The 12,496-nt window shown below is 58.1% G+C and overlaps 1 protein-coding gene across 25 annotated transcripts in view; it reads left to right on the top strand.

The window, feature by feature from the left end:
* The window catches only part of NCOR2 (nuclear receptor corepressor 2), a 224,761-nt gene that overhangs the window by 19,063 nt on the left and 193,202 nt on the right, over positions 1 to 12,496 (top strand). The gene's annotated exons all lie outside the window — the stretch shown is intronic.

A 12,496-nucleotide genomic window follows, 5' to 3' on the forward strand; every position in this document is an offset into this window, starting at 1 on the left:
AGTATAAAAGGAAGTGGGAGGAGGTGCTGCTGGTTCCCGCTCAGAAGGAGTAAGTGTCGATGCGACGCAAGTGAGATCAGAAGCGTTTCGGTTCTGGAAACACATGAAAGTGATGCTAAAGAAGAAGCTGGTGTCTGGATCGGTTCTGGCAGGTTTTTTTTTTAACGGCTATTTGAAAATCGCGTGGAGAGGGTGACTTTCGTGGCGTGGGACTGTCCCACTGGCTGAGTGCCAGTCACAGGACAGCCAAAAACATCCCTGCCGGTTTCTGAGATGTTCCAGAGTGGGGACCCTGCCTTGGAGACCCCCTCGGCCCTGATAGCACAAAAACAACGATATGCTGTTAGTGGGGGGTGGGACCCCTGTGGTCGAGACCCTCCCTGCTTTCATAAGGGCAGACCAGACCCTGTGGTCCCCCTCCCCCATCCACTGTCTGGCTTGGCACCCACACAGCCTCCTCCTGGCCCCTGAATCCATCCTCTCTTGCCCCTGCTGTGCTCTCCATGCTGCAGGCAAAGGGATCCTGTCCGAAGGAGAATGAGAATCTTCAGCTCCTTGTCTCACACTCTCCGTTCCCTTTTTCCTCCTCCTCTGAGAATAAACCCAGAGGCCCCAAGGGTGCCGGGGAGCTGCTCACCCTCACTGACCCATCTCCTGGCTCTCGCTCCAGCCACATCCCTCCCAACCCCAGCCTCTGCACTCAGCCGCTGCACTTGCTGTTCCCCCACCAGGGATGCTGTTCCCTGCGATCGGCGTGGCGGCTGCCATCAGGTCTCAGCTCAGAGGTCACCCTCGGGAGGACCTCCTGGCTGCCCAATCAAGCAGCACCCGCACCCCCTGCAGCCACTGTCCCAGCCCCCCACTTAGGTCTGTAGTTGTTGATCGATGAAGTTTCTTGGTTGATTCCTTCCCGTGGTGTGTTGTCCGCCTTCCCACATCAGGTCACTTCCGAGGAAGCAGGAGCTGCCTCTGTCTTGTCCACTGCTAGGCCCCCAGTCCCTGGAATGGTGTCAGGACGTAATAGGGGCTTGGTCAGTTAGTGTTGACGGCTGATGGGTCCCTTGGCAGCAAGACCAGCCCTGGCCTGACCTGGAGGAGGGGGAGGACGGGTCCTGGACACAGGTCCCTTGTCCCTCAAGTGGGTTCTACCCTGTCTGGAACTGACCAGACCAAGGGGCCGGCCCAGGGGAGGGTGGGTGCCACTGACTGCTATTTCCTGCCCAGGAATAGAGGCCCTTAAGGGTCAGGGTAGGGGTGGGGTCAGTGCAGCGACATAGCCCCCAGGATTCTTTTTTTTTTGCGGTACGCGGGCCTCTCACTGTTGTGGCCTCTCCCATTGCGGAGCACAGGCTCCGGACGCGCAGGCCCAGCTGCTCCGCGGCATGTGGGATCTTCCCGGAGCGGGGCACGAACCCATGTCCCTGCATCGGCAGGTGGACTCTCAACCACTGCGCCACCAGGGGAGCCCCCGAGGATTCTTTTGGCAGTGTCTGAAGACATTTCATTTATCCCAGCCTGGAGGAGGTGTCACAGGCATAGCGGTTTGACGCCAGAGATGCTGTGAACATCTTCCAGTGCACAGAGCAGCCCCACAATGACGAATGATCAGGCCCAAGTGTCTTTAGCGTGAAGACCGGGCATTGGGCCTTAGGAGCTCACATCTTGATTGTGCCCTGGGCAGGGGAGGGCAGGAACACCTAGATCCCCTTTTCATGCTGTGTCCGTATTTCTGTGGCCCAGAGCATGCTCTCCCCTCCCCTCCCCCCCGGGCACTTCCCTAATGGGGCTGATGGGGCGCTGGGTGGTGGACGAGGCTGGATGTGATCTAGAGGCCCTGAGGCCAGTTCACAGCTCGCGCCTAGTGGCTGTTCTGTGCCCCGTGTCCCCCACCTCCACTCCACCACAGAAGCAGGAACTTTCCAACACAGAGCCCGGTTGTGAATCAGCGCGACTCACTCTGGGCAGTACGTGGGGCCTCTGGGGCTGTTTTCAGTTTCTACCAAGTTTCTCACTGTGACTCAGTGTTGCCCCCTGGCCCGGTGACCCGGGCTTCTGAGCACCTGCTGAGCTCCTGTGGGACATCACAAAGAGCTGGCTTTGAGGCTGCCCTTTGCTGGGTGCTTTGGGCCTCAGTTTTCTCATCTGTGTAGTGGGAACAGCGAGGGAGCTGTTATGGGTGTTTACTGTCATCAAACAGGGGATCCCAGGGGCCGCATGTGCCCAGGGTATGCATGGAGGGAAATGATGCAGACACGAGGGGGTGAAAGCTGGGAGGCTCACTGGGGGACTCTCACACAGGGGAGGCCCATGCCCTGTATCCCCTCCAGCTCTGTCCGTGGAGGATCTGGGTGGAGGGCCGTGTGTCCAGGGGATTCTGTTCTCCAGACAGGCAGTCGCCAAGCCCGGTTGGGGATGGTGGCCTACGTCTCTCACTGGGTCATGCTTCAGAGGCTGGGGTGGGGGGGTCTGTGCCCCAGGTATTCTCATCATGACCTGGCTCAGGGCTTGAGCCTGGTGCCCTAGGTGCTGAGGGGCTGGGCTTGCGTCACTGGGGAGGTGGGCTGGTGAACCCTGATGGTGAGCTTGCACTGAGCACCTGCTGTGTGCCAGACTGCATATTTCCCCACAAAGTAGCCCTTGGCATCACCCCCATTTTACAGATGGGGAAACCAAGGCTCGGAGGAGCAAGGTGACGGCCTCAGGCTTAACAAAATGGTAGAGCTGGGATTTGTGCCTGAGCCGTTCTGGTTTTAACTCCCCTGCTTATCACCTCCACCTTGTAGCAGAGGAAACAGCCTCAGAATTTAGGCACCGGCGTGGGGTCGCCCAGCTAGAACCTGGTGCAGCTGGGATTGGGTCTGGGTCTAGGGCCAGATCCGGGGCTTCTGGGACTCTGTGTATGGACTCCCTTGCTGGGCCTCTCTGTCCCCATCTGTGCAGGATAGGCTGGTCCCCCTGGTGCACGGGTCACAGATGCGGGGGTGGGTCGGGGCTGGTCTTGGGGAGCGGGCGTGTGCAGAGGTAGTTCTGTCGGGGTGGGGGAGGAGTGGGGTGCTCCAGAAGTGTGCAGAGACCAGGTCAGCGGGAACCACCCCTCCCGCCTGGGTTGCTGGACTCATTGGAATATCCCCTGGGCACCCCAGTGACAAATCTCTTTCACCATCTCTTGACCCAGACAGTTAATTGCTTCTGGGGATCAATCGCTGGTTTCATGACACCCCTGCTCTCCCAGGCAGCCCCCAGCCCTGCCCTGCAGCCGCTAATGGCCCAGATCCTGCTCTTGGTCAGGGAAGCTTGGGGCAGGGTGGGAGGCTATGCAGTGGTTTTCCCTTCCGGCTGACCATCAGGCAGCGTCCTCCTGGGGGAACCCAGCAGCTGGCATTGTAGGGCCCTTGGCCTGTGCTCCGACAGGGTGGAAACTGAATTAGCTTTACAGAGAGCCTATGATGGGGCCTCTGAGGGACTTCCAGAGGCTTCTGGAAGTTTCCACCCCATGCAGTCCCCTGTGCCCCATTCCCAGAAAGCCCACTTTCTTATCTCCCACCCCTCAGGGGACTCCCAGGCGGAGGTGATGTGTGGTTAAAGTGGATGCCTGGATGCAAATCTTAGCTGTGGGAACCCTGGGTACACTTTCTTGCCTCTCTGCCTCATTGCCCCCATCTGTAAAATGGGGAGAGTCATAGTAACTCATGTGTACGGTGGTTGTAAGAATTAAACCAGTTAGTAATTTACAGGGCTTAGCACGGTGCCCACGCAGCGAAAGCCTCAGGGGAGCTCCAGGTGTCTGCAGCTGGCGATGCCGGTGGTGGACAGACAGGTAGACGGACAAATGGCTTCTCTCTCCGTGCTGCCGTCTTGGGCCTCCGCAGGCCTCGGAGCGAAGCCCCTGGCCCTCCCGGCCTGATCTGTGCTGCCTGCCCTGACTTGGCCTGTGCTGGGCCGGGAGCCAGGCTGCCGACACCCGTGTGGCCTGAGCCCCCGTCTGCCCCCCTTTCCTCCAGAAACGGTCGATATCCTGGCTCCTTCCTGGCGTCTAATTGCTCTTGTCGGCTGCTGTCTCCGCAGATGGCCCCACGCCCCGTAGCGAGGAGGCGGGCGGGAGGTTTCTGAGCAGTGTGTTCTGGGGCCAAATTGAGGGTGGAGCCGGGGGGAGGATGGGGCAGCCGAGGGAGGACGCCCGGGCCCCCATCTCCCTGCCCCTCCCTGGCTGTGCCATCTCGGGCAGGTTGCTGGACTTCTTTGGGCCTCAGTTTCCCCATCTGTGAAATGGGGTCAGGATAGATGGCCCAGGACCTGGCACATGGTGACTGTGCGTGCAGGAGGGGCTATTATTATTGCTGTGGCAACCATTGTGGTGGTTTTGCCTGTGATCAGTGCAGGTCTCTTTTGGGAGCCCGGATAGGTGGACCTGGGGGCTGGGGGGCTTGTGGGCAGGATCAGTACTGATCCTCATTCTCCTCCTGACTGTGTGCCCCCCTTGGATGGACCTGAGCCCCCTGGACTGGGGCTGTGCCCCCCATGGTTGGATATGCTGTGCCCCCTTTGGGTGGGACCACGTGTCCCCCTCCGTTGGGCCACAGCCCCTCCTCCCCTTTTGTCCTCCCCCAGGCCCTGTCCACTCACATCCACACTGGCTGTGGCCTTGGCTTGGCTGCGCCACTGCCCTGCCCCCATGCCCTGGCAGTTGCTGGCTGCCGCAGTCTGGTGGGGAATCAGAGACCTGGGTGAACTCTCCATGATTGCCTCTCCGCAGCTTCAAGGAGAGCCGGCCTCAGCTGTCACTTGAGAAGGAAAATAAAATATCCCAGTGGCTTCTAAGTGGAAGAGCTGCCTCCCTCCCGCTCTGGCTGTCTGGGCTGCTTGCTACGACAGTGACAGGGAAGGGCGACACCCGGTCCCAGGGGACAGGGGAGACGTCCCGGTTCATCGGGTGTGAAGAGACGTGTCTGGCAGACCCAGGCAGCTCTGGGAGGGGTGTTAGGTCCCCCACACCCTAACGCCTCAGGGCCCTGGACTGCTTCTGCCCTGGGTGCCTGGGTCACACTGTACCTGAAGTCCCCAAATCCAGCCTGCAGAGGTGGCTTCTGGAAGTTATGCCTGCCCACTGGGGGCAATGCCCGGGTCTGCGGGATCGCGTTTAGGGCGTCTGTAGAGCACGTTTCGTGGCTTGCTCATGTTGGCCTCGTAGGGTTCACACTGCCACATGGAGGCTCACGTGGGCATCACTTCCCTCTCCTCAAAGTGGCGGGCATTGCAGCAGCCCCCGGGGCCTGGGTGATTTTGTAGAACTTGACCTGTGCCCACTGAGGGGGTTTGAGATGGGAAGGCAGGGGCTGCAGGTGGAGGAGCATCTTTTCTCCAAGGCTGGCTCGGGGACCTGGTTCCAGCCCTGAGGGTCCCGGGCAGGGACCTTGTCCCAGCCTCCTGGGCTCATTGGCAGATTGGTCGAACTTGACCTGTGCCCACTGAGGGGGTTGAGATGGGACAGCGGGAGCTGCAGGTGGAGCGTCTCCTCTCTTGAGGGCCGGCGCCAAGGCTCCTGGGCTGGCACGGCAGAGCCTGGCAGGGGATCCTGCCCTGGGAGGAGGTGATGACCGCGTAGGGATATTGTGGGTTATTTGGGGCTCCTGCTTCTTGTCAGGCGCTGGCTTCTGGCCTCTGCACTGACTGGGGAGAGAATCGTGGAGATCCCGCCCCCTGGGGGTGAGGTGGGGAACCACTGAAGTGGGCGGCAGCCTGGCTGTGCGATTCCCCTCTTGGAGCCTCAGTCTGTCCATCTGGAAAATGGGTAGCAGCAGCTCAGGAGGCTGCAGGGAGGGTTAAGTCGGGTTACTGCTGCCTGGCTCAGGGTCTGAGAACACAGGGCAGGGGTACCACTGACAGTAACAGTGCTCAGCCCCGTGTGCACGGTTAAGGCCGCCTGGGTGCCCGTCCTGACTTCTCTCTTCGGCTGTATAACCCCTGGGACAAGTGACTCAACCTCCCCAAGCCTCAGTTTCCTCATCTTTAAAATGGGGATAATAAAATAACCTACCTGGGGACTTCCCTGGCAGTCCAGTGGTTAGCACTCCACGCTTCTACAGCAGGGGGCACAGGTTCGATCCCTGGTCAGGGAACTAAGATCCCGCATGCCATGTGGCGCGGCCAAAAAAAAAAATGCTCCGTAGACTTAAAAAAAAAAAAAAATAGGGCTTCCCTGGTGGCGCAGTGGTTGGGGGTCCGCCTGCTGATGCAGGGGGCGCGGGTTCGTGACCCGGTCTGGGAGGATCCCACATGCCGCGGAGCAGCTGGGCCCGTGAGCCATGGCCGCTGAGCCTGCGCGTCCGGAGCCTGCGCAACGGGAGAGGCCACAACAGTGAGAGGCCCTCGTACAGCAAAATAAATAAGTAGATAGATAGATAGACAGATAGACAGATAGGTAAGCAAGCAAGCAAGCAAATAAGCAAATAAGCCTACCTGAAAGGTTGTCGGGAGTTAAGTGAGTACGTGAAGGCTCGGCTTGGTGTCCTCACGGGAGTAACTAAACGCCAGTTATGGCCACTCTTATTATTGCCGGTGTTGTTGGTTTTGTGACTGCCGCCAGACTGCATGTAGCTGAGCATGAGGGAGTGTTGGCTGCCTGGACGAGGAGGCCATTGGGCTTGTGAGTGTGGGTGGGACTCGCACGGGTATGGGAGGTGCATGGGGGGCTTTTCAGCGGTGGGGAGTGTGGGGATTGGGTGAAAGACGGCAGGCAGGTCCAGGCCTCCCCCAGTGCCTTCTGTGATCCTGGCCCCACTGTGCGCCGGGCACTGTGTTAGGTCTCTTGTGAGTCGGCTGGGCCCACTGTGTGCCAGGCCTTCTCTCAGCCCTGCTGTCAGCTGCACCTCACAGCGTTGGCTCTACTGTGCTGAACCCTCCTCTGTATGCAGCCTCTTTTACTCTGAGCCTCACCCTGCTGTTCCCACTGTGCACCTGCCTTTGCGTCAGGCCTTGTGGCCTCAGTGAGGGATAAGGCAGGCCCTTTCCGGGAAGGCTCAAGGCCAGGCAGAGTTTTTGGATGAGGTGGCGGTGAGGGCCAGGATATGACTGGACTAACTGGAAAGGCTTATTCATCGAGGGGAGGGGAGAGGACATCATAAGCTGGGCTTTGAGGGATGTGTAGGAGTTCTTTGGAGAGACAACTTGCTGTCACTTATACCAGGGCAAGTTGTGGGCACAGACCTGTCTGATACGGATCAGTCTGTTTGGCTGTGAAATGAGCACACTGGGGAGGAATTTGCCAGGGTCCCTGGGAGTGGGGGATTCAAGAAAGGGTTCATGTCCCAGCTTTTTTCTTTTGCTTCCAGCTGAGAGACTTGGGACAGGTGACCATTCCGTGCCTCAGTTTCTCTGGTTCCCCATTTCTCTTGGAGTGTTGCTGTGAGGGTCCTGAAGTGGGGAGATGCAGAAAGTGCTGACTGTGATTAATAAGCTTGTTGAGGTCTACGCCGTGCCAGGCACTGCTCTGAGGGGCTCTGCTGTATTAACTCATTTAATGGTCACAGCAGCCCTTCGAAGGGACACTGTTACCACCCCTCAGTTTATAGACAGCGAAATAGAGGCACGGGGAGATGAAGTGACTTGGGTGCCCAGTGCAGGACTGGCCGAGCTAGGACTGGCACCCCGGCAGCCTCCGTCACTGCCTTGCCCATCATCTGCAGGCACTGCAGGGGCTCCCTCAACACCCCTCTCCTTCTCACACGTGGAAAGTGTGCCTCCTGGGGCCCTGCCGAGGGTACGGCCCACGTGGCTGGAGGCCCAGAGGAGGCTGGGCTGGGAGGGAGGATTTGTTCTGAGCCCTGGCTTGTGCAATCACTTTTAGCAACCTGCCCAGGGAACAGGTGGAGGCAAAGGCCTGGTGTTGCTAGGGCCTCAAGGGGCCAGCGGGGTCGGGGCCTTGCCTCTGGGTGGCTGCGGCACAGCCTGGTGGGAAAGGTTTGGAGGTACTGAGGTTCAGCTACCAAGCACTTGCCTGGCACTGAGACTTCAGCCCTCAGGGTCTGACCTTAGGAGAGACTCCAGTGCAGAGAGAGGCTGAGGCTTGGCCTGGGGAAGAGGACACCACCTCCATGGAGCCGACAGGGGTTGACACGGAAGCGTCCTCCCTGGCCATGCCTCACACTGTTCTACTTGGTTATGTGTTAGATCCGAATGTGCCCCTCCCCTCCCGTGGCCTCGCCCTGGAAATAAAACCCAGGCCAGTATCGCCCCCCGCCTCGCCCCGTCCACCACTGCTTCCAGTTTAGCTGGGTCCCATCTCCAGGCCTCTGCATTTGCTGTGCCTTCCTCCTTATCTCTTCAGCCCTGGGCTCCAGTGTCATCTCCTGGGAGACCCTACCTGTCTTCTAGTCCTCCCCCCATCCCCCATCCTGCCTGTCATTCATTGCAGGTTTATGCTGGTTTATGTCTGTTACTTCAGTCACTGCCCTTTGACGTCGTCCTGCTCTTTTCTTTCTTTTTATTTTATTATTTTATTTTTGGCCTCGCCACACAGCTGTGGGATCGTAGTTCCCGGACCAGGGATCGGACCCTGCGCCCTTGGCAGTGAAAGCTTGGAGTCCTACCTACTGGACCATCAGGGAATTCCCCATCTTGCTCTTTTCTTGATGTATCTGTGTGGTGTTTGAGTGTGGGTAGGTGTGACCATGTCCCCCGAGGACCCTTGTCTTTCGTATTCATGGCCCCATCCCTGTGCAGGGGCTCTGTCAAGCTTGTCAACTGGCCGAAGGTTGATGCTGGTATCCCAGTCAAAGCTGGACAGCTCTCTCTGGGTTTGAGCCCAGCTGGCTCTGCCCTCCTGCACCTGTGTGGCCTTGGACTGCTAGCTTCCTGTCTCTGAGCAGGGTGGATGGACACTTTGGGTCAACTTCTGTGGCTGGGGTAGTCTGGGTGGGCTTCCTGGAGGAGGAAAAAGGCAGTGTTATGCTGGTGCTGGGAAGGCAGAGGAGGGGTGGGAGGGCAAATGGCAGAGTTGAGGGCCAAAGCTCCGAGGGGGGCCTGATGGGGCTTGTTTGGGGGCCTGGTGCCATGTGGGGGCAGGCCTCAGCCCGTGGGCCCTGGGGAGCTGTTGAAGTGCTTAAGAGAGGGTTACTGAGGGCCTGGGGGAGGGGAACCCTTGGAAACCATCCTCTTTCCTGTATCTGCTTTGCTGGGAAACCAGTCTGGTCAGCCCCCCTTCCCTTCCCTCCCCCACTCTCTCCCCCAGGGGTTGGGGGAGAGGAGGATGGGGCTGGGATTCAGCAGTTGGGCTGGGCCACGACAGGACCGAGGCTGGAAACACGGTGCGGGGGGCAGGCTCCCCTGCGGAGCCTTCCTGGGCCAAGCGCGCGTGTGTGGGAGTGTGTGGAAGCACAGTGTGCGCAAGCATGCGTGAGTGTGAACAAGTGAGTGAATGAGGCCGTGAGTATGTGCGTGTGTGACTGAGGACGTGCAGCCGTGTGAGCACGAGCGTGACTGAGACCTTGAACGAGAGGCTCTCCCCCCTGGCTTGAGCCCCTTGCACAGGGGTCAGAGCCGCCCCCCTCCTAGGAGGCCCAGGGACCCGGGGACCTTCTGGGCCCACGGAGGTCCCACTGGGTGCAGCTCTGCTCAGGGAGAGGTTGAGCCCCTTCCCTGCTGGGGGCGCCTGGGGTCAGCCTGGGAGCGGCCACCTCCCCACTCCCGCTCTCCTTGTTCACGCCCAAGGAGGGTCCCCCCACCAGTGCCCCGGCTCCCGAGGCTTAAAGACTTGGTTCAAATCCTGGTTCTTTCCCTTCCCTTCCTGACTTTGAGTGAGTTACTGCTCAACATCGGCTTCCTGGCCTGGAAACAGAAGCCCCCGTACCTCCCTCCCTCCCGGGATGGTTGTTAAGGATTACATGAGGTACCGGGGAAGCAGCCGCAGCACAGAAAGGCCACAGGAAGTGCATGTGGTTCTCCTCGCCCCCCACCCCCACCCCAGAGCTGTCGCTGTCCAAGCCGGGAGCCCAGCACAGCTGCCAAGGCTCCTCTTCCATCCCTCGCCTGCCCGCCTGAATTCTACTTGCAAAATGCCCTCCATCCCATCCACTTGTCCGCTTCCACCCTCACCCATCCTCCACTCCACAGCCTGCACGCACTCTCCAAATTCTGGTGGGACTTGTCGTCTCTCTGCATGCGAAACCCTCCTAAGGGTCTCCCTGCCCCTGGGAATAAAATCCCAATCCGAGGGGCCCTGCGGCGATCAGCCCTGCCTACCCGGCGTTCACACACACACTCCGCTCCGTTTCCTTCCAGCCTCCATGCTGTGATCAGCTGTTCTCTGCCCGCATTCCCCATCCTCCATCCTCTCGCCAAGCGCCAAGCGCACCTTTCACTTCCCTCTGTGGGGCACAGCATGGCTGTCGCTTCTCCCTGGAAGTCCCCAAGCTTTCTAGGCTGGGAACTGCTCTCTGGACCTGCGTGTTGTCGGCATTGCTGGGAGATGCTCTGTATGGCCCCGTGGGGCCGGCCCAGGCCGGTCTTGACCTCACGCCATCAGGGGCTCTGCCTCCATTGGGGGACTGCAGGGGGGACTGGCTGGGGCTGGGAGAAGGTGGGAAGCGGGTGGGGTCTGATCTCCCAAGCCTTCCACAGTGGTGCCTGGGGAGAGCGCCCAGCCACCTGACCCTGCCTGAGCCCTTTGCAGGACCTGCTGCAGGGGGCTGGCCACAGAGGCTTCTGGGAGGCTGGGATGGCTACGGAGACATGCCTGGGCCTCCCTGTTTCCAGCCTTCCTGCAGGGCCCTGTCTCTCGAGCTGCCGCAGATGGCAGGACAAGTGTCAAGCCTGGAGGCGTTGTAGCAAAAAAAACCTTAAAAGGACAGGAAGGTCGGGGCAGGGTCCTTCCCCATGAGCCGCCTGCAGCTGCGCCTTTTAGGGCTCCTTGGGGTCTTGGAGCTTAGCTGCCAGCCCCTGCCTTGGGGTAATGTAATGCCCCACAGGAACTGAGTGCTGCTAGTGAGCCCACGCTGGCTCTGCAAGCACTTTACCTCCACGGCATCCCTGTAAGGTCGGTGTTTTTAATGTATCATCGTTCCCATTTTTAAAAATTAAAAAAAATTTTTTTGGCCACGCCATATGACTTGCGGGATCTCAGTTCCCCAATCAGGTATCGAACCGGGTCCTCGGTAGTGAAAGCGCGGAGTCCTAACCACTAGATCACCAGGGAAGTCCCCCTCGTTTCCATTTTAGAGATGAAGAAACTGAGGCTCAGAGAGGTGGAGCTACTTGTCCCAGGGTGCACAGCTAGGAAGGGCAGAGCCCAGATTTGAACCCAGGGAGCCTGGGCCCAGAGCCTGAGCCCTGCATGAGAGCCGGAAGCCGCAGCTCCACTCGCCTTTGATCCCTGAATGGGGGCAAGGGGTGCAGAAGGGGTTCCCTAAATGTCCACTCGAGGCTGAGATGTTTGCGAACGGACGGGTCTTGGAGACAGCCGTGGGGAGTGGGCCCATTTTCTGGATGGGAAAACCAAGGTCAGAGACTCCAAGGTCACAGCTGTCAGTAGAGGAGCTGGGACCACAGCCAGGGTTTTGATCTCTCTCTGGTGGTCTGCCCATTGCTATTTGTTTACTTGTTCTTTTTCTTACAGAAGCTAACACAATAAAGAATGCATAGGGACTTCCCTGGCTGTCCAGTGGTTAAGACTCCACACTCCCAATGCAGGGAGCAGGGGTTCAATCCCTGGTCGGGGAACTAAGATCCTGCGTGCCACACAGCACAGCCAAAAAAAAAAAAAGAATGCATAAACACGTGGCTGCAGATTAATGAATAATTGTTAAGGAGTCACGTGCGCTCTTCTCTCCAGAGGTGATTAACATCCTAACTTTTGTGGGAATCATCTTTTTGTTCTAGTGTGACTGCCCCTGCAGACTGCCCCCTCTACTCGTGAAAGTAGCGTCTTGCCATTCCCAGAATCTTATAAGTGGAATCCTCGCGTGTGCTTAGCATCTGAGTCTGACTTCCCTCCATGTGGTTGTGTGTCTGTAGTTTGTTCCATTTTATTGTGGAGTAGTAGTCCATGGTATGTATGTACCGCTGTTTGTTTATCCCTTCATCTATGGATGGACTGTGTTCAGTTTTTTGTGACTATGAATAAAGCTGTTATGAACGTTCATGTACACATCTTTGTATGAGCATATGTTTTCATTTTCCTTGGGTAAATACCCAGCAGTAGAGTTGCTGGGTCATATGGTCACCCAAATGTATGTTTAACTTTGTAAGAAACTGCCAAACTGTTTTCCAAAGTAGTTGCACCATTTTGCATTGAAGTAGTGATGTCTGAGAATTCCAGTTGCTCTGCATTCTCATCAACACTTGGCATTGTCTGTCTTATTTTAGCCACCCAGGTGGGTGTGTAGTGGTCTCTTAGTTTGCACTTTCCTGTTGACTGATGATATTGAGCATCTTTTCAAGTGCTTATTGGCCATTTCTATATCCACTTCTGTGAAGTTCTATCAAGTCTTTTTGTCCATTTTTC

Source organism: Mesoplodon mirus, assembly GCF_964341445.2.
Source record: "Mesoplodon mirus genome assembly, chromosome: 13".
Classification (NCBI taxonomy): Eukaryota; Metazoa; Chordata; class Mammalia; order Artiodactyla; family Ziphiidae; genus Mesoplodon; species Mesoplodon mirus.